Source organism: Anser anser (assembly GCF_964211835.1).
Source record: "Anser anser genome assembly, contig: HAP1_SCAFFOLD_60, whole genome shotgun sequence".
NCBI classification, from domain to species: Eukaryota; Metazoa; Chordata; class Aves; order Anseriformes; family Anatidae; genus Anser; species Anser anser.
In genome coordinates, this window is record NW_028153867.1 from 688,555 (window position 1) to 710,718 (window position 22,164).

A 22,164-nucleotide genomic window follows, 5' to 3' on the forward strand; every position below is an offset into this window, starting at 1 on the left:
CAAATGACCACGTGTTAAGTGTATGGGCTTTTTAGGCTGGAAATCAAAGTGGACAGTAATACTGGTTGCTTATTGCTTTTAACTCTTTCAATCTCTGTGTTGTTTAGCCAGCACAATCTCCATTTGGTAAAGTTCTAAAATGAATGTAGCAGCAACTGCTTAGTTTTTAGGGGGGTAGAGTTTTTTTTTTTCTTGTTTGTTGATAAATGATAGAAAACAGAAAAGTATGTCCCTTTTACGGGGTTGGCAAACACAAGTTTTGATGAAAACTCTCCCCCCCACACACACAATTTTTGTCATTTTGTTTAAAATAATTACTTTCTTTGTTAGAGGATTTGACAAATTTGATTTAGTGTTCTATCAGTTTGTCCTCAATGCTGAGTGAAGCAGTGATGCTTACTTTAGCCCCAAAATTTAACTGAACTGTACCCACAATGCTGAATTAGGGAACAACGTTAAGTAGGTGAGGTGTATTCAGGGCTATAAAATTAAAAATAAATAAATAAAATAAAAACCACAAAAAACCACATGAAGTGGTTGTTGGTACTTTGTGTATTCTGTACATATTCAGCTAAGTCTTGAACTAAACTTAACTTGCAGGGGATGAGAGAGAAGACTTTGCCTGCAGAACAGCGAGCAGAACCATCTGAAAGGTATGACATCTATTAATTTAAAACTTACTTGAAGGAAGAAAGAAATCTCCTTTTTCAGTACGGTCTGCACCTGAAAGGTGGTGACAGTTCTCAGTAAAAGGAATGGGAAATCCAATGAAAATTTTGTATTTTGAGGCAGCTGCAAAGTCTGGATTGTGTTTGAAGATCAATATAACTTTGAGAAAATTGTTGTTTTTATGAAAGGAAGGAAGATGAGCAAGAATAAAAGTACTGATACACCGCTTTTTATCCCAAGTTTATCTTCTGAGAAGGATACGAAGATGGGAAGCGAAGCACGTTATAATGCTGTATCCACAGAAAGGATCTTTGCTATTGGAGGCCTTATTTTTTCCTTCTACAGGAAATATGGCTCATTTTGTAGTTTAACTAAATCTGTAGCGTTACAAATTTTGCTTTGACAGATATTTCATGGTTTATAACTCAGTTTACTTATAACAAAATAATTTGTCCCTCTTAATGTTCCCTAGGGGAAAAGCTATTAGTTTTAGCTATTTAATTGCTTGCAGTTTGAAAGCTCTGTCCTAATGGGATGATTCTTTCTGAAGCATTCTTTAGAAGGTGAAGTAGGCGAAGTGAGTTACAGTTCAGGAGGATGTTTATTGATGTGTTTTTTTCTTTATTTTTTAAGCAAAAACATGGAGGAAGATTTATGATTTATTATTCTTTTTTTTAATACTCCTTTCATGATGAAGTTAATTGTCTGCTTTGAGTTCACATGAAGACCATGTGTTCTTTAGAATCATTTGAGGCCAAATGCTAACTCATCTCTAAAATAAAAAAAATCCAGCAGAATTAATTGAATTTCTTCTTGAGGAGACTGCTTTGTGTTATACTGCTTTCTTGGTTTAGGTCAAATGAGTTATCCTCCAGATAATATTGATGGCTTTTCCTTCTGGGCAAATGGTGTTTTGGGTAATAATGCTTGAGTTAAGGGACTTTGCACTCGGTTTTTAGGGGGTCGCTTTTTTCAAAGAACAGTAGCAGGGAATTTTGTTGACTCTATGCTCATCTGCCAAGCAATTCTTAGGTGACCATGGGCATTCTTTGGCTTGCAGAAAGAACTCAACACTTTGTTTTGGCATCTAAAAGTTGGACTTCACAACAACCACCTTTTTAGGGGTGGAAGCGACTGGCTTTAAGGTTCTGGTACAGGTGCAATCAGGTGCTGGGTTTTAATTATGTTTTTTTCAAACTGTTCTAAATTGTCTTTGTTAGAACTCCTTTCTACTTCTCCATTTAGGAAGGAGATACAGAAAACTCACACTGCTTTTGATTTCGTTCACAAAGTTTATTGCAGTGCCCTACCTTTTGTTTGTAGAGTAGGTAGTGGTGGTAGTGTTTTTTGTGATGCTGGTCTCTGTTGGGTGCCATGTTCTGGAGCAGGAGCACCACACTGATCTGCTGGCAAGAGTCCCTTTGGACAGTTGAGTTGGAATACTCAGTAAATCTCTGGCCCACCAATGCTATATATCTATGCGTGTGTGTGTATATATATATATTTTATATCCTGAGTCCAATTGTAGATTAGACTTGCTTGAAGGCTGACAACTGTCTTTGCCCCCTTGAAGCTCACAGGTGTTAACAGAAAGAGGAATATGGGCTGTTATGGGCAAGCGATAGTTGTCTGAATGAAGATCTATTTTGATGTAAGACTTTTTTCAGAATTCTAATGGATTGACAGTTTGGATTAGAGAAAAGTCTGAGCATCTGCCTTAGGGATCTGTCTTCCTCTATGCAGTTACAGTGCTAAGCAGGCTGTTGTCAAGTATTTGACAAGTTTAGACCAGTTCTCCTCCTCAGTATTGTGGGAGTTTGACCTGGTGTCTTCCAGTGCGATCTAATGCACTTTTGTACTGACTGACTGATTGGCTGCAAGATAAGCTTTGAGGTCACAGTTTTTCCAGGCATACTTCATTTTCTTGCCATAGTACTTTTGTTAGAGTTATTCCCTATTCCACTTCTGGTTTGGGTTATTTTTTCCCCATTTGCTCTTGGATTAGGATATCTTTCTGGTTTTGAGCTAGGCTTTTTTAAGTACCAGAAAAACGCCTTTGTATGCCTTACAAAAGGGATCTGTATTCATGTCTGAAAAGACTTCTGGAATGTTGGCATACCCAAACACCTCTGCTGTTCCTGCTGATGGCCACATGAAAGCCAGAGCTGCTTCTGAAGCTTAGGCCATATTACCTTGCCACACAAGTCTAAGGCGTCCCTATTCTATCAGAGCTGTTGGCAGTGTTTCCCATGTGTATGTGTGCATATGTGCACTCTTTCTGTATTTTTGTGAGCTGTTCTTTTATATCCCTGCAAAAGATACACGTGCATCGCAGAATCAGAGAACCAGTCCTATTTAAAGGAAGCACTGGAAAATAACAATCTAAATCAGCTCTTCTATTTCAGGTCTTCTGGCTTAGTCATTGTTCCCGTGTGAACGGTGCACTTATGTATGTCCTTTTCATTGCTGCTGTTAATAAAGTTTTTCCTATTTAGAACATCAAGTATTTACCAGCGTTTAGCAACTTGTGAGACAGCTTTAGTTTTTTTCTGATCAGCAGGTTTCAATTCTAGGACTAATAACAGCTCTAATATCTTGAAAAAAAATTTGGCTGGTGATTTTTTTTTCTCTTGTTTCCCCCAACTTCTGTACTGTCGTGTGCTAGCAATGTGACCAGCTACAAATTCAGTACTGCTGCGTCCAATGGTCTGTCTTCAGGAGTGAGTAGCGGAGGCGGCAAAATGAGAAGGGAAAGAGGAATACACTATTTATCAAGAGCTGTACAAGAACAGGTAAGTGACTCTTAAATTAATTGCTGTCACTGAGCTTACTGAAGTAACTAGCTAAGTGTGTCAGTTTTATTGCATCATAGTAAATTATAACAATACCGCTTTATTTTTGCATTGTTTTTGTTTTCTTGTGGGTTTCAGAGCAGGCTCCAATTGATTTCCTGTCTTTGAATACCTGAACTTTGCTTATGTAATTTTGAAATTTTTAATTCTCTTACCTTGGAGATTCTTCAAACTATAACATTTCTCGTTAGCAATTGAATGAATGAGTCCTAAGAAGAGAAGTAATGTTTTGGTGAAGGTTTGTATAGTTTTTCTACAGGAATGATACTTGAAACGAGTGCCAAGTATAAAAAGAAAAAAAAAAGCTTAATTTTTGGTTTCATATTTAAGTCATACAGAAAGATACAGGCCAAGAGTTTGAAAGAGTAGTAGAAGACAGCATTCTGCATGTCTGCTAACGATGACTCAGTTTTTGATACTCACCAAACTCATTGTGAGAGAGTTTTTTTCTCATTTTAATAGGAAAAATCTATTCCATAAAACTATGACCATGAATATTCAGATTAATTTTTCTTTTATTGGATGTTATATAAGCTGCCTGTAAGTTAATTTAAGTATTTATGTTAATATTAAGTATTTAATTAATATTAAGTTAATATTAAGTATTTAAGTTAATTTAAGTTTCAAATCATTAAATGGGACTTCTGGATGATGCAATATAAAGAAATCGTAAACACTGTTGTTTATTCCTGTAACACAAATAAAATAATGGTCCAAATATCAAAAGTTCCATAAACTTTTCAAATCAAAACTGTGAAACAGATGTAAGCTACAGGATGCACTGAATATCAGTAGTACCAACTTACATCCCTGCCTAGTCATTTCTAAGTAGATCATGATAGTACTGTACAAATTTTGGTCAGATTTCCTATGCCATTTAAAACATAACTCATCCAATCTTAGTAATCAAATAAAGTAAGTGGCAGGGATGAAAATTGAAGTTGTTAAGAGGCTGTTTTCTGATTTTTATATTTGCATCCTGATACATGGTATAGACTGTATTTACCAGAACACAATCTTCAGTGCTGCTAGTCTGACTTTCTTTGGTGCTTTTTGTGTTTAGTTTGGTTTTTGAACCTACCTGCTTCTTTAAACATTACCTTTTTCCACGTTCACTGCTGTAGTGACTTTAGAAACTTTGGCAGCTATCCTGCCTAATTTTGCAAGAGGAACACTTTCTCACTTGTCTTGAGAGTGTACTCTTAATTGAAGCCATGCGAGGGTAGTTAGAAAGGATGATGCTTCTCTAGAGCTTTGATGACTAAAGTACAGAGAAGAAAGAAAAAAAATGTGATCTGTGCATCTCTGTTCCGCACAGGTTTTGAGTTAACTTTCAGTGTTCTTGCTGTACAGTTGTTGAATAGAGTATAATGTGGAAGCAGGCCTGCCATAAATTAAAATGACGTGGTAGACAGAGGTGGGGAGATCGGGATTTCTTCTGGAAACTTGCTTTCTCTTAATTTGTATGGATTTTTGTTCTATTTAATTTTGTTAATAAATTGGGTGGGATGGGGTGAGAAAGTAGTATGTCTTGTATAAGAAAAATTAAAATTTGCAACTTTAGGAAGTGGAGGAACCAGTGCTACCGAAAATACCCCTACCCATCAGTGCTGCATCGCTGCCTCAGTTCAATTCCAGTTTCGTTGGTAGTAGCGCTGTCTCAGCGTCACCGAGCGCTGTTTCAACAGCAGCAATGAGCACGGCAACTCCAGCAGCTGCGACGGGCATGGCAAATCCATCAGAGGTGGAGGGCATGACAGATCCATCGGAGGTGGAGGACTTGACAGATCTATCAGAGGAGGAGGTGGAGGACATGATATATACAACGGCGACGTCAGGCATAACGTGTTCAACAGTGCCCTCAGGCTTGACATATCCAATAATGGCGGCGGGCATGCCATACCTGCTGATGACAAAGGACATATCAAGGTCAACAGCGGCAACGACAAGCGTGGCAAATTCAACGGAGGCGGCAGGCATGGCAGATGCAGCAGCGACGGCGGCGGGCAAGGTAAATCTTTATGCTATAAATAATGTTTACAATGAGTATACTGCTTTATTGCGAGTTGACTTTTTCTGTGGTGCTCATGAAACTAACAAATATTAGTTTCTACGCAGCTGAATGAATTGGGGTTGTATGCCAGTTTGGGGAAAAAGGCATAAATGTTTTGATTCTGCTTCTCTCAGTCTTAGAGCCTGCCAACTCCCATTTAACGTGATTGTATAACTGCTTCAAATGCTGTGGAAGTCTGCGGGGGAAGGGGGGTGTGGACTTTATGCCAAGTTATTTATAGTGGTTTGGGCAGGGGTAGAGTTAATTTTCTTCGTAGTAGATGATGCTGTGTTGCAGATTTGTGAGCAAAACAGTGTTGGTAAGGCACTGGTGTTTTAGCTGTTGCTGAGCAGTGCTTACACAGTGACAAGTCCTTTTCTGTTTCTCACGCTGCCCTGCCAGCGAGGAGGTCGGGGATGCACAAGAGGCTGGGAGGGCACTCAGCCAGGACAGCGGAGCCCAGAGGACCGAAGGGATATTCCACACCATTTAGCATCGTGCTCAGCAATAAATGCTGGGGGAAAGAAGGGGAAGGAGTGGGGAGTATGTACAGGGTTATGGCATTTGTCTTTCCAGGTAGCCATTACATGCGATGAGTCATTAATGCTACCTCAAATTTAACAACTTTACTTCTTTACTTCCGGTTCTTTTCCCTGTTCCACTTGGAGGGAGTGAGCGAGTGGCTGTGTGGTGCTTAGTTGCCTGCAATGGTTAAACCACAACTTTATTTAAGTTATTAAATTAGAGGTAACGTGGTCATATGAGCCTCACATAGAATGAGCCTAGGGTGCAATAATTGGCATATTATTGCAATAAAATAAACATTAATCTGTTCCAGAGTACTTGAAATATTTTTTGTACGGTTTGAAGTAGACAGCTGCTTTAACATGTTGAGGTGTTTGCTGAAGTTCTTGGAGTATCATTGGGCTGAGTTTGCCGTTCTTCAGCTTCCTGGCTTGCTTTTCCGTGCATTTAGACCTAAGTAGCATCTCCAGCTTTTCCTCTCAGTTTCTGGAATTTGGTTTTGAAGATATTGTCCTATACCCACTTGGAAACTTCCCTGTGTTTTATTATTACTTTTATCTGCAAAATAACTCAAACATCAGGTTTTTCGACGTCACTGCGGGACTTCTGTTGGATAGTGAATTCAGGTAGTTGTTGCTCTTAAATATAAACCTTTAATTCTTTTGAAAATACAGATACAACCAACAAGTACTGTTAGCAGTCCTGAGTTCGCGTTTTCATCTCCAGTTGTGAAATCTACTGAGGCAGAAGTGCTACCTACGTCTTCTGTAAGTAAAATAATAAAGGAGCTTGACTTTTTTTCTTAGGCATTTAGTAGGCTGTTGCAGAACACTAAAGCAGAATCTGCCTTGATGGAGAAAAGTATGTAGGCTTCTGGCTTATAATTTGTCATTCAGCATGCGTGCTACAAATGTGAAGAGCAGCTTTCAGATTTGGTTTTGTGTGTGCATTCGATTGGAGTTCCTGTGGCTTGAGAATCTGAAAAACCTCTCTTGTTCATAGCAGATTGGGTTTACATTTAGTGTTCCCGTTGTAAAATCGGCAGAACTTTCTGGACCCAGTGGTACTCCAGTGACGCCCTTTCTTACCCTAGGTAACTGAAACTTTAGCACTTCAGATCTGAAGTGCTGATTTTCCTTTTTTTCTTTATTAAATCTTCAATCTGTCGTGTCTGCGCATGCTAGCAATTCCAGGCAGTGTTGGACTTCTGCAGTATTTTTCCAGTGACAGATCTGCTTTTATAATTTTTGTTTTGTTTTGTTGCTTTTTGTTTTGCTTGTAATCATAAAGCATTGCAAAGTAAGTAGAATTTGTGAAGATTCTTATGTGAGAAGCATGAAGCTGGAAATTCTTGTTTCTAACAAAAGTGAGTATAATCTGCTCTAACTAGGTCACATTGTGAAAGCTGGTTTTGTTTTCTTTTGTTTCAAAAGACACCACCACCTCAACCAACATCAACACACAGAAAGAGGAGGTCAAAGATTTTGCTGGTGGTCCCTTCACCACTGCCCACGTCTTAAAGGAAGGAAGCGTCTTAGACGTTCTAAAAAATCCTGGAGAGATAATGAACTCCTTTTAAAAAGATGCTGCAAAAAATACGCTAGCATTTTTTATTAAAAAAAAACCAACACACGACTTATGGTTAATAGAGTATCTGCTATAAATATGAATGTAGGAGAGCATTACATTAAGCGCTGCGTTTGTTAGGGTGCATCTGCCCCCTTCTATTCTAAGTGGTGTTTGTTGCTGGAAGTAAAACTGCAAGATGAAAAGCAGATGGGTTGCATCTCCTTTACGTGTTAGGATGTAATTGTAAATGAGGTACTAAGAGAATTAGCCAGATAATCGGTGTTTCATTTTAAGTAAATACAATTTGTGGAATTGAAAAGGAAATGTTTGTAAAGCTCAACACTCCTGTCCCACCTTCAGCCCAGGTGAAGAAAGAATAGGAAAGAGCTTCAGTTCCAAATACATGGCGAAAGCTGCGAATCTTTGGGCCTTAGCTTACAATGGCTCCTGTGGATTAAAATTTAAACTGCAAACAGAAGTGGAGTGTTTTACGTTAAAAACCCTTTTCTGAATTTTGTTTTTAAGCAATTGCAATTGTTTTCAACAGTTTCATAAAGTGTGTCTGTGGAAAAGATATCTTTTAAGAAAAAGGGCTTTATTGAATTTGATCTTTTCCCAAAAGTCTTCTTCTAACTTACATACTTGTTAAGAAGGCAGCACATTTCTCTGTTGGAAAGAGCTAAGTGAGAGAAAATACATTGTGCATTTTGTTTAAGGAAAGACCTCTGAGTGAAGTGACATTCACTTTCTTTATCGGTTTAAAAGAAGCAGAATCTAAATCCACATTGTTCAAAGACTTCATTTTTGATTAAAAAAAACCAACAAACAAACCACAAAACAACTATGTTCAAGGTAGATTTACAAGCAACTTGAGCTGCTGTTTAAGATGCATTTCCTTTAGTCTTTCTGTATTAGTAGCTTGTCTTTTCTGTTAAAATTGCCACCTTTTAAATAAGGAATTGTCCTAATTATAGAAAATTAGACAGTTGTTCAATTGTCTTGAGTTTTTATTATTTAATTAATATTCAGCATCTGTGGGAAAATACCGTATGGATTGCTGCTCCGAGTACAAACTTCTGTACAGTTACTGGAGTAGATTTGAGTCATCTGCTACGGAAGGAGGAGCTTTAGAAATCTGATTCGATTGGGCATCGCGTCTTAATCAAATTGTATTATTTCCATTCCACGTTGGACTGTCAGATTTCAGTCAGCTACTGTCTGTTTGTACTTGTATCGACCAGTGAAAATGTTGATTTAAAGCTTGCTTGGAAACAAAGAGTTAAATGAAGCTTTAACGAAATGTTCTGTTGTGACCCAGTGCAGCAGATGAAATTTCATCCGTTTAGATAAGATTTCTGGGGACTTCCTGTTGCGCTCGGTCTGAATGTCTAGTTGTAACCATTGGCACCTGGGTTGAAATTTTTGCCCTCTAGTAAAGTCACTTAGTTACATGTAGTGAGGTGCTGCGCTAACAGGAAGACTTTTTTTTCTTGCTTCCTAGACTTTGGATTGTTGAAAACACGCTCTTCTACGTCTGCGCAACCTACAACAAGCACAGTGGTTTATACTAGGCCTGCAATAACAACTTTTTCTGCAGGTAAAGAGACTTCTAAACAAGCATCGTACTGGCAATCTGATACATGTGACCCTTTTCTGCAAAACAAAGACATGAAGGACAAATGTGTAACTTGTCAAGCTACTAAAGCCTCAACAGTTGAGAGTATGAAACAGACAGTAAGTTCAAGTCAATGCGACACCTCAAAGCCAGCAGCGCCCCCAGCAGGGATGCTGGGCTTTGGAGACAAATTCAAAACAGTACCTGGAACGTGGGATTGTGATACATGTCTTGTCCAAAACAAACCGGAAGCTACAAAATGTATAGCATGTGAGACACCAAAACCTGGAACGGGAGTAATGCCTGCTCTGACATGACCAGTGGTCACAGACAGCTCGGTGACAGTGACATCCTCCTCGAGCAGCACTGACACAACAGCCACTCTGGGCTTTGAAGACAAATTTAAGAAGGCGAAAGGCTCTTGGGACTGTGGAATATGCCTTGTACCAAATAAGACGGAAGATAACAAATGTGTAGCCTGTCAGTCTGAGAAACCAGGTATGGTCCTTTTTTTCCTGTTGTTTCCATCCTAGCCTCTGTGAATCTTGTACAGAATAAAAGTACGTTGCATATATGGAATATTTTAAGCAACACGATTCCCAGGTACGGTTGATGGGTTAGCGGCTGTCTGCAGGATTGGTTTACAGGCACTTCAGAGGTCTCAGCCCAGGTTCCAGCCTGTCGCATAAATTGAACTGATTGTGAAATGTATTAGTACGGAGCTGGATCAATGCAGATACCCCCAGCTTTGCAGCTGGTGAGGGAAGATGGCTGAAGTGGGTGACTTAATTTAAAAACAACATAGTGATTTTTCACTGGCGAAAATGAGAACTCCATAGAAAGAGTTAAAAATGACTGCGTTTTTCTCTTTCAAAAAATAAGTAAAAAAAATTACAGAATGTGTCCAAAATGCCTCTACTCACCGTTTGTATGTAATTGAGGGGAGATGTGAAGCCAGATTTCAAGACAGTGTAGTCTTAACTAGTCTTAAGCTAAAGCAGAGAGATGCCTATGAAGGTCAGTGGTAGGCTTCAAGAAAGCGAGTGACCCGCTGGGTAACTTCTTCAGGGCAGTACTGGGTTGTTTCCCATTGTGTGTGACCGTAATTGATTTTGAGCGTGGTTGTATTGTTTTTAAAATACGATTCTAATTCTAACTTTGACTCTAAATGTCATTTAACATGCCATTACATCGAAAAACACCTGTGCAAATATATCGTGGAAGAAACAAATTAAGGTGGACTAGACCGGGCTTTTGTAATCATCCTGTGCGGTAAGACTGAAATTTCCTGAGGTAAGATAATGGATTTCAGACAGAGTTGATTCTCTTGGACTTCCAACCTCTGAGCGGTCAGTCGGCATCTTTGTCTGAGGCTCTTGCCATTGCAAGGAGGAATTTTGGAAATGAGGGGTTTACTGTGACCATGGTGCAGTGAATTGCACGGTTACGTTGCACTTGTCAAGAGGAAGAGCGATGCAAGTAATACTAGGATAAAAGTTTTCTGCGTGTGCTGTGGAAGGGAAGAGCCATTCTTGTCTTTCCGGTTTTGAATTTGAAGCGTTATCTTCTGCTTCTCTCTTAAAAGGCACCTTTTTTTTAAAAGGCACCTGTCAGGCCTCTTTATGGAGGTTACACTGTGGTCAACAGCAGCAGAAGCTTGTGTGCTGAACAGAGTTGTGTGTTGTTTGGAAGCTTTGAGTTCCACTCTGTTTTTTTTGTTTGTTTGTTTGTTTCTTTGTGGGTTTTTGGTGGCTTTTATTTTTTTCAGGGGCGGGGGGGGGGGAGTTGCGGAGTAGTTTTGAACATTTCTGTGGGATTTGACAAATCAAATTTAAAAGTTAATGTTCATTTTATAGTTCATGTTCAAACAGGATGGTTAACTGTCTTGTTTGTCTCACAGAGGGTCCAACACCTGTGACCAGTAGCAGTGCATCTGCATTTTCTGCTCCTTCTGGAGAATTTCTGGATTTAGACAAATTCAAGAAGCCTGAAGGAAGCTGGGATTGGGAGACCTGCTTGGTTCAAAACAAAGCAGAGGCCACGAAGTGTGTAGCCTGTGAAAGTGCAAAGCCAAGCACCAAAGCAGAGCTCAAAGGTAATCCTTAATGATTAAAACGAGGATGCATATTCTGTGATTTATTTTTTGGTTTGCTCTGATTTTTTTTATTTTCTTACCTGTTAAGCACAATTATTTTTTCCTTTGAGGTGTGGCAAAATTATTCGTTTTTCCTGTAGGAATATTGCCTAGATAACATCTGTTTCCACACTTTTCCCCAAGAATAAGTTTATCCTTTTTAGAGAAAAGCTTTCATTAATGACGTGCTTGTTCTTTACATGCCCTACACGTTGTTCATTTGGAGTTCAGACTAAAAACATGATCTTTCAAAGAAGTTCGTATACTTTTTAAAGCCAGGTGGTGGGCAGAAAACACAATTGTGAAAAGTTTTATGTAGAGAGGAAGCATGGGGTTTTCTTGTTTGTTTTACTGTTTGGTGGGTTGTTTTTTAAACAGTTTTGACTGGAAAGATCAGGACTAGAATGTAGTTCAAACCTTCATGTACTTCAGGTAAACAGAATATCTTTTGTCTTCACTTGTGCGCTTATGTCCATCAAGTAAGACCTCTGAAACCATACTAGAAAAAATCTGCGGGATTTGATATGTTCATGTACTAGAGCTTTAGAAAAAGTTTAATTCCTATATGCAGCATGTCTTCTGTCCTGGTTATTGATACGTACGCAATTAGTAGCAATCCCTTTTTTGATCTCAACACTAGGTTTAGACAAAAAATTGCGACACCTTAAGGAACCTGTCCTGCATCTCATACAAGCACAGAAGTTGCAGTGTCTCAATGCTAGCAGTACAGTTGGTGGTAAAATCTTTAGTAGGGTGAAATAGAGGCCTCACACTTTTCAGAGAAAAAAAGAGATGAGAGAGAGTATCTTATTCCCACGTACTTGCAACTATGCTGCAGAGTGTACTGCTGTTACTCTAGTGCTACAAAGGTCCAAAAATCACTGAACAGTTATTAGCCAGTTTTGTATTCCTTTAATTTGTTGAAAGACTGCAGTAGAGGATTGAAGTTTTTATTGAGGATCACTGTGTGGAAAAATTCTGATTGTTAAATGTCATTTGTATGACTTAAGAACCGCGTTTTGGAGTACAGAATTCAGTATTAATTCCAGAAGGGGTAAGGGGAAGGACATTAGCTAGTAATCCCGAACAAAAGCAGTGTATAGAGCTATACTGATTTTAATCGCAGTATTCTTACAGTTGGTCTGTTACTGAACAGATATGTTTTGGGGAGATATGGTGGCCAGGGAGGCGTGTGTGTTTGTGTGCTTCCTCTTCTAGTTAAGGTTCTGGGGTTTGGTTTAGTCAGGAAAATTCGATGAGGCACCTTGTGTAAAAGGAAATGTTAACCAGCATTTTTCAACACGGTGTAGTCCCTTAAAAGTGTCATAGATGAAAAGAGGCCATAAACGCTGGGGGAAAAAGTTAGTGGGAAACTGAGAGCAGGATCACATTCAGTAGTGAGAGAGCGGCAGCCTAGGGAAAGCTGATGAATGACTGTAACAGATAGTTCTATTTTAAGTGTAAAACAACACTCAGTACTTTATAATGGTGGTCTTACCAGAGGGTTCTTCTCCATGGCTCCTAAAAGCACGTCTTGAAGGCATTCAAGTGCAGTGAACTTAAGCTGTAAGAGTTGGGCTGGTAAGCTTGGCCTGATTTGAAGCTGTAGGCACGGGGCTATAATTTCTGAACAGGCTACAAAAGAAACTGTACCACTGTGCTTTTCAGTGCTCCGTTTAGCAAAGCCATCAAATTGTTGCAGGCAATTGATGTTGTTCTTCTAAGAGCACCTGAAAGATATTTTTGTTTGAAGAGTTCAGAGGTACCGGTTAATACTGGTTCAGATAATTACAGCCAGCTCTTGGTGTTTGTGACCAATAAAGTTTGTGGCTCCAAAAGGAGTGGGTTAGTGCTAACTGATTAACTGCTGTATATGCAGAAATATGGAATCTGATTACTTACGCAGAGAGCACTTAAAATGTATTGTTTTGCTGGCTCTCAGTGAGTTGCATCTTAATGCTACCAAGGAATAAGCTTTTTGCTTCTGGCCCAAGTGTTTTAATTTGGTGAAAGCCTTTTCTGTGCACGTGCACATGCCAGAGAGGTTGCTTAAGTAATAGAAGCTATAGTAGCTGCTATCTTCTGTTTTTTGTAGAAGACAGAAACTGAATTCGTTAGCTTTGTAACTGTTATGCATACCAGAATTGGTTTTCTCCCTTTTGAAAATAGTAGAGGGTATGCCTATGTCAGATTTGGTGAGCAAGGTGATCAGATGAGGGCACTGCAAGACTGCCAGAACGCACCAGGTCTGGGGGGAAAAGGAATCCGGCTGAGCATAGGAATTTCTAAAAGGTAACCAAGGAGTTGTGCATTGATACAGTTATTCTAAATAATCAGATTCTTGTAGGTCTGCCTTTGGAAAGTCTGTGGCCCTTGCTGTAGTGGCTGTACACACGATGCAGTCTACAAAACCAGAAATGCAGAAGTCCTATGTTTTGACTCCCTGGATTCATCAACCTGCTTCAGGATGGCTGGGGGAATCCAACTGTTAAGTCTAGCCAGACAGCGCAACTTGGGCTTAGCTGCCATTGTAACCAGCCTTGTTTCTCAACAGTAGCAAAGCTGAATGCATTGGTAAATATTTTCAGGTTTGGGCCTGCATAAGGTAGAAGGGACAACAAGTGGTTTTATATGCTAGGGAGTTCTTGTTCTTAGAGCTTTCCCTCTAGTTTGAGAGAAGCACATAACTAGTTTTATAGTGGGTTGACAGGAAAGAAGTGGGGGGGAAAAATGGGAACGCAGGGAGAAAGCCAAAGGCGTTATTACTAGAACAGGTTTAGAATGCTATTCTTTGCTTTTCATGAGCTTAGGGCAATGGGGAGTTTAAAGCTTAGCACTTCCTGAGAGGGTTTCTTACTCTACCGGCTCAGTTCTATCACTTATTTAAGGCAATTCAGGTCTCTGAACGGTTAAAGAATTGATACCAAATTTGATGAACTCTGATCCAGGATACTGACAAAACAGGACTTCATATAAACAATTTCAGTATGTTCATGAGGTTAGCTTGTGTGTTCTGTTAAATAGTAAAAAATGACACTTCTGTTTCTGTTTACCTAGCATAATTCTGCAAATGTTGCCTCCTTCTGCTTTAGAATGGAAATGCTCTTCTCCAAGAGAGCACTGTCCAAACTTCTTTGCCAAAATTTTTTGATTAAATTAATATTGTTTTATTTTGAAAACAAGAATAAGCCACAAACATGTTTTCTTGCTTCGGCTATCCAGAAGAACGTCAACAGTATTTTCAGATTTTCCTTCCCTACACAACTGTATGTAGGAAGAGTGCAGTTGGAAGCAGAAGACCTAAGATGATGTATCTTCTGTTTGTTTACTACAGTAACAAGACAATGGATTACCTCTTTATTAGAACTTGTGTAGCTTTGCAGTATTGAAACAAATGTAGGTATTAAAATACACATCAGTAATACGTTTCTGAATGGCTGAGTACCGTGCTCTCTTAGCATTGAAATACCCAGCCATTGGATTAGTTTGTCCCTCATGTTTGCTTAGTTTGGAAGCTATTTCAGAATGCCTTCAGCTTGTATTCTTCCCCAAAAGCATAGAACTCACTTCTCTGCATCCCCAATTCAAGTCAGAGAAACTGGGCACTGCAACCACAGGAGGTCTGCCTGTACAGAATCAGTGAAGACAAGTCTAAACAGCGGATTTTTTTGAATATGCAGCTGGGTTATCTGAATGTTCTTTATGCAGTGTACCTCAGTTTTAGTACAGATAGCACTTGTCTTGGTTCTTGTCATTAGTCTGAAGCTGCCCCTGAGAAAATCTTGAAAGGGAAAGTAGTGAAAGCTAATCAGCTGGCCCTTTCTTCTTAAGAACCAGTGTATTTTGTAATTCTCCCACTAATAATAAGGCATCATGCTGGAGAATCGCGATTGTGTTGTTAAGCAAGACTGACTTCACCTGAGCGGTATAGTTGGCAGCTGTTGAATGTTTAATGGACTTTAAACAAACAAAAAAACTGAGCAGGTGGAGGTAGACATGGCAAACTGACAGGCAGCGTCAGATGCTTCTTTGAAATGGATAATCTGACTCCATTCACTTCTTTCTGGAAATAAGATCTAGTAATTAACCAAACAAAAGATAGAAGGGTTAAGACTGCATCTTTAAAGCAGCTGTGCTTGATAAATGTCTCTGGTCTTAAATCAATCTTTAGCAAAGCACAGAGACTTAGCAGCAGCTTGCTTATGCCAACGCTAAAAATACTTGATGTGTACAGGTAACCATGTCAAGGCTCTGGAGTTAATCCATGAGAACAATTCCTTCTGGTATTGGCAAAGGTGAGGATGCTTGCTTCTATAGAAATGAGGTTTTGAGCTGTGACTTAAGCTGTCACTTAGGTGACTGTTTAGGAAAGCTTCCTTTTAAGTTTTGAAGTATGTAAGCTGACAAATTGTTTAAGTTCAGAACTGGGTTTACAGTTTCTGTTCTCTGACTGTATGCAACTTCTCATGTTTCAGACTGAAAGCAGAATTGCAGCGGTACCAGTCATACAACTATAATGATTATTGCCAAGATTACCAGAACTACCACTCGCAGAGGAGTTAAGATGCTCACGCTGACTACAACTACAGCTCCTATGCTCCCTATGACAGCATGCAAGCTGTTGGAGACTGCTCTTTAGGAGATTCTTTAATGGCTCCAGCTGTTTTTGAGGTAAAGATAGTGCACGCTTGCTGTAAAGAAAATATTTCACAGATAATACGTTGTACAGATTTGTGTGAATCAGCAAAAAGAATCCGAAGTTGAAAACATGCTTTCTGCTTAGTGTGAAGTTAAAAGAGCAGATTCCATTCAGAGGTGTTTGTATTTAAGTGCTTAAATAGTAAATCCATAGAATTAGTGATTTATACACCATTATTTGTTCACGCATACCAAAGAATGGTTTTGACAGCATAATTGCGTACGCTTCTTCTGTTCCTGTTCTTCTGATTTGCTTTGCTTAAAGCAAATTAAACAGTTGTTGTAAGTGGTCTTATCGTGGTCAATGTATTAGTTGTGACCTCTGGAGGTCCCTTCCAACCTGTACTGTAATATTGGCTTTCTTCTAAAAATAAGTAGATAAAATGCCATCTATCCTTGTAGTTGTAGGAAGAAGGAATGGGTTGAGACTGCAGCACTTTGAATCTGTGATGCTTTCTGAAATGAGTTATGATTAAACTTAGCCTTTTCTGTCTTTCAGGAATCTTCAGTTATGACTGCAATCGGTGATGACCTAATTACTGACGGTAATAAGGGTTCTATCATTGTCACTTGAGTTTAGCCATCCTTGTGCCTTTTAACAATACAAGCCAACCTCTACTGGATGAAGAACATCTTGAAAGTTCAGCTGAGGTCAAACCTCTGTGGGGTTGATCTGCAATCAGCTGGGGTTTTAAAGCTGATACAGCATACACTGACCGCATCAAGTAAAACGGGACACTGTCAATGCTTCGCAGCAGGTTTCTTGTACCTGTGCCTTCATTCCCATTTGAAAATGGTCTAAGACAGAATTTTGTTCTTTGTATTGGTTCCGCTAAACAGATTTTGTATTAGAAACTCAGTAATATGCAAAAGCTTTGTTCTCCACCCTGAGGTAAAAGCTTATGTTGCAGATTCCAAAAGGAGGATTCAGCTTGCACTTACAAATACGGTACAAAACATATTTGTGTCCTGGAAGGTTTGCAAAGTTCCTCACGTGGAGGCATTTTGTGTTAGTGTTTAGAAACTATCCTATGTAACGTGTATTGCCGTAGAAGTGAATTAAATGACTCTTGGGAGGGTTTCATGGCTGATTATCCTTAAACGTTATCTTTACTATCTTAAACATTGTCTTTGTCTTTATCTTGAAAGACAATTCTAGTCCCAGCCTTCTAATATACAAATTCCCAAAAGTTGGAGCTGTGAGGCTCAAAATTTTAGAGGACTAAATACCTCACTAAAATTAGTAGATCTAATAGCTTATTACACTTAGCTTAAAATACATTTTGTTAGCCATTTCACATGAAGTTTTTTTGTGCGCATGCCTCAGATTTGATACTTGGACTTACCAGGCTTTTATTTTCAGATCCACAGCTCTACTTGGATGTTGATGAAATGAACAGACAATTCACGGAGACAAGCGAAGAACTCTACGATTCACTCATGAATTGTCACTGGCAACCTCTGGATACGGTCACTTCTGAAATCCCCTCTGCTATTTAAGTGTCTTCTAGAGCATGACCGTTAGGACCAAAGTGCTAAAACTACATTTCTTCTACATTATTCTAGCTCATAAGTTTTAAAGCACAATGATAGGTTGGGGTTTTTTTGCTATGCTTTTGACAGTTTCTGTAATCTTTTTGTTCATCACTCTCTTCTTGGAGCATCATGAAGTCATGTAAATATTCGAGAAATGTAAAGAGGTAAATGGGGTCTTATCTTAAAGATAAGACTTGCCTGTGTAAATAAAAAATTTGTTTCTGCAAACCTGCCAGCAAGGGATTTTACTTGTACCTGTGTGCAGCACGTTCTCTTCCGGCTTATGGAATTTAACAAGGTAGTAAGGGTATTTCATCTGTCTTTATTTTTATATGGGCATTAGGACACAAGCAAAATCTAGCTTCCCCTTGTTTTCCTGGTTCCTTAGGTAAGCGACAAGCCAAGCCTTTCATGTGCTTGCTTAGACTGGAAGTATGTATGGGAGACACTCACAGGCCTTGCTATGGAAACACCTGTGCCCACTTTTTCCTGCAGGCTGCTGGCTCTAACTGTACTACTGATACATGCTAGGTCAGCTAAAATTGGCTTATAAATAGGGTATGTTAAGCATATGGAAGTGTAGACTTCAACTGCCATAGCTACAAACATCCCGTGGAATGAGGATGATGTCTGCTGGCACTCTCTGCATCAGCATTCAGTTTTCCCTTGCCCTTCTTACTGTTAGACTTCTCAGCTGACGCTTTACAGCGAAGAAATTGCTACAACATAATCCGTGTTCTTAAACCTAAAAAAAAAAAATCTTGGAGAAAACAACTTGCTGGTTTTCCCTCCTTGCTGGCAAGGAGAAAAATAGTCCACCAGGAACAACAAAAAAATCCTAGTAACAGCTCCTTAAGTTATACCCTCTGCTACCCTCTCTGATTGCTCTGGTCTTCCTTCATTCGTGGTAATGAAGTTTTTAAAGCTCTGGTAGAAGGATGACAGCACTCAAGTCAAAGGAGATGAGAGCAATGAGGAAAGCTTTGCTTTAAGCTAGAGCAGTCTTGCGAGTTGCTGCCTTTATGCTGTTCTTATCTTGAAGGGTACAGAGTCTTTTCCAGTCATAGGGACTCCATAACCCTATGAGTATGGAGAAATAGTTGCTAATTAACAGTGTGTATAATAAGTAAGTGAGGCTGGAAACAAAAGAATATTCCTCCAAGAAAAAAAAGGAAGCAGAAATTACTGTACTTAATAGCTGGGGAAGCTGTTAAAGCTAGTTGACACAGTTCTGGTACTGCCGTGTGTGTTTTGGGGGCAACATAAACCATAATTGCTGTGATGGCAGGTAAGAATCCAATTCTTTTTTATGGCTTAGTGTAGTCAGTGAAAGCAGTGGTCCTAAGCTGCATGCTGTTCTTAAATGTAATGCAAATTCTCTTTTGTGACTCCTCAGTACTTCCAGGTTACTTGTAGCTGATCACCAGCAACTGCTTCTGTTAGCTATTAGCTGTTGGGTTTTTGCTAGGAATACTTTCAGTCCTGAATTGAAATGATGACATCCTGAAACAGAAGAGGCTCTTGGAGTATTGTAGGAAGCACATTCTTCCTGGTTCTAGTGCAGGTGTAGACGTAGGAGGAGACAGAAGGCAAAGAACCTCACATAGGTGGAGGGGGTGAGGTGGCATCACAGTTAGAGCTGTTGCAGTTAACTCTTCCCAAAGCATGAAAGCAACGTGGCTGGGAACAGGGATTTGTTGGGTTGCTTCTTTGTGTGAGCCAGGGAGTCTTTTGAGGGGCAGATTAATAAGAATATGACACAAGGTAGAGGTGGAATAGATGAAGCAAAGAATCTGGGTGGGAAAAGGGTTGCTTGTACGTGTCTATGGAATTGTTTCAGGGGACTGAGCTGGGGCAAATTCAAGATAATAGATGCAGCCTCCTTGAATTTGGATGGCAGTGCTGAAGCTTCAAAACCTTACAAGGTTTGATGCCACTTCAATTGCAGTGCATAGCTGTGGTACTTGAGCTCAGAAGTGCAAACTGCACAGGATTTTTTTATCTATTTTCTTCAATGTGAGCAGCAAAACATCTTCCAGGAATGTGCCTGGGTGCTACGCTGCTTTGACACGGCTTGCTTTGCATCACCAAACACAGTAGTTAGGTTGCATCGAGTACTTTGTGGAAACATTCATTGTGTTGTCACCCAGAAATGGGATGCTACAGATATGTGTTGGCCCGGCAGTATCAGTGCTGTTTTTTGGCCTTTGAGAGGTTGGTCCATAACATGTGACCTGTGTAACGAGAGGCCCACATAGATTGGTGACTTCATTAAGTCTGATACTGTGGTGGTGTGTGACCCAAGGCCCTGAACGTCAGAAAATCAGGCTGTGGCCACCTATTTTATGCAGACTTTGCCTATTAACAAGGTCTCTACACTGTACGTTAGAGACGTGCGCCTCCTTTTCCGGACTAGATAGCGAAAATACCAGTTTTGTAGTTCAGTGAATGAGATTGGTTGGGCTGTTTGTTCTCCAGAGCTGAAAAATGTTGGGAGTGTATTCTCTTGGAGTCCACAGAAATGAAAATGATGAGAGGAAGAGAACGTTGGTTGCAGCCCGCGTGCTGCTGTTATAAAGTAGTTCTCTGATGTCTTTTTCCCTCTGCTGAGACTTATCAGCCTATCGTCCTTTCCTGTTAGGAGCGCATACCTGGCTTGGGATGGTGTGCGCAGGGCAGATTCTTTACCGTAAGAGCACAGTGAATGCCAGACTTCTTCCTGTACTGCCGTGTTAACCGTGAGTCACAAATTCAGGAAGCAGTGATTGCATCGGAACTGCTAGAATGCTTTGCGGAGTCTTTTTACTGGGTAAACTTCACAGCTGCAGTTACAACTTCCAGCCTGTGTTAGCTGAACACATCGTACTGGTGCCCGCCATCAGTTTGACAAAGATGGGATTGCAGTAGGAACTTGCTTTTTTCCTTCTTTTTAATTAAACAAGTCTTTGAAGCAACTTTTCCAACACCGCCATACTTCACTTCTTCCAGTTATTTTCTGTTTTACTTAGCTGAAATGTTTTTTTTCTTCCAAGCTTGAGGAAGTTTTCTACAGGAATGTCCCGTAATGATTTCATAAACTCTTTTCATTGTACCTAGCTGCAACAGAGAGTGCTTTTATTCAAAAACCTGCTGGTTTTCTCTTCCAAGAAGCAGTGGGGTTTTTCCTATCTCTTCACTGATGGGAAAGGCTGTAGGACAGTAGCTTGAGGGGCTGCTAATGCTGTCATCAGTGAGCCGGGAAGAGGCAGGAGTCCGAAACGGGTAAAAAGTACTTAAAAGGATACCAAAAGAGTAAACGGTACTTAAGCCGTGGATGTTTCTTTTTGCAGGGATGCTCTGGACCAACCGCTTCTTTCTAGCGCTACCTCAAAGTAACTTGCAGATAGAACTCACAGGGAAGGTTGATCAAATGGTGATGATCGCTGTCATTCTGCTGGACACGCAGATACTTGCCTTTCGTTTTGGCTCATTTTTAATACCAATTAACTTCAGTGCCTCGCGTTAATAGACACCGTTTGACTGCATCGGCAAATGTTTCTGAGTCGTGAGTGTCATTAAAGGCCTGTCACCCTATGGAAATCCTTCTAAATAAGAAAAATGGCATTCAAATAAATAAATAAAGCAGCGTTTGAACTTATGAGCAAACCTAGCGTAGCTGCCTTTGACGCTGATCTGGAGGAGAAAAATCACGTTATCACACTACTATGGTTGCCTTAATAGGTTTGGTGTACATGAGGGAGGGAAGTATTATGTGATGTTTGCCTAGCTATTACATGGCCGATGCAGGAGGGGTTTTAGTCAGTTCCCTGAGCACGTATTGTTGCAGAAGTCGGTGATTTCACTGCCCAATGTCTGTTATTAAGGGCACGATTCATGTCCCGTTATCGTTTTTATTCTTTATTTATGTGTTTATTTTCTGGGGCGGCGATCTGTCACGATGCCCATCGTTCCCCTGCCGTGGGGTAGAATTTAGCGTGACGACTGCCTCCCGGACCAACGGGGCCACGAATCCGGCCTAAAACACTGCTTGTGCGTTGGTTGTCGGCGTGGGGGCTGTTGGTTGTCGGTGCGGGGGTATCGGTTGTCGGTGCGGGGCTTTTCTGACGAGCACTGTGGGCTCGGGGCGCCGTCCCACGCCCGGCGCGGTGCTGCGGCACACCAGCGGTCGGCGCCACGGCGCGGGGAGGCTCTGGAGGTGACTCCTAGCCCCGTGCTTACGGTGGCCGGGCCGGGGTTCATTATGGCGGCCGGGTCCTGAGGGCGGGAGCGGGAGGGCGGCGGGACCGGGACGGGACCGGGGCGGGGCGAGGAACGGGAGCGGCAGCGGGAGGGGGGGGCGCGCGTTCCCGTGAGGGGAGGGGGCGCGCGAGGGAGGGAGGGGGAGGGTGTGAGAAACACTCCGTAGCCAATAACTTGGGCTCAGGCGAGGAGCTCGGCGAAGCAGGAATTTATTCGCGATCGCAGTGGCGGGCGTCCCGTCCGTGCGAGGACTACCGCACACCAAATTTCCCTG

At 40.6% G+C, this 22,164-nt stretch overlaps 1 protein-coding gene and 1 pseudogene across 2 annotated transcripts in view; one reads left to right on the forward strand and one right to left on the reverse strand.

The window, feature by feature from the left end:
- The window catches only part of LOC310891268 (nuclear pore complex protein Nup153-like), a gene marked incomplete at its 3' end in the record, with an annotated part of 267,249 nt that overhangs the window by 229,470 nt on the left and 15,615 nt on the right, over window positions 1–22,164 (forward strand). The window lies entirely within an intron of this gene.
- Window positions 1–22,164, reverse strand: part of LOC310891269 (nuclear pore complex protein Nup153-like) — a 270,187-nt pseudogene that overhangs the window by 67,685 nt on the left and 180,338 nt on the right. The gene's annotated exons all lie outside the window — the stretch shown is intronic.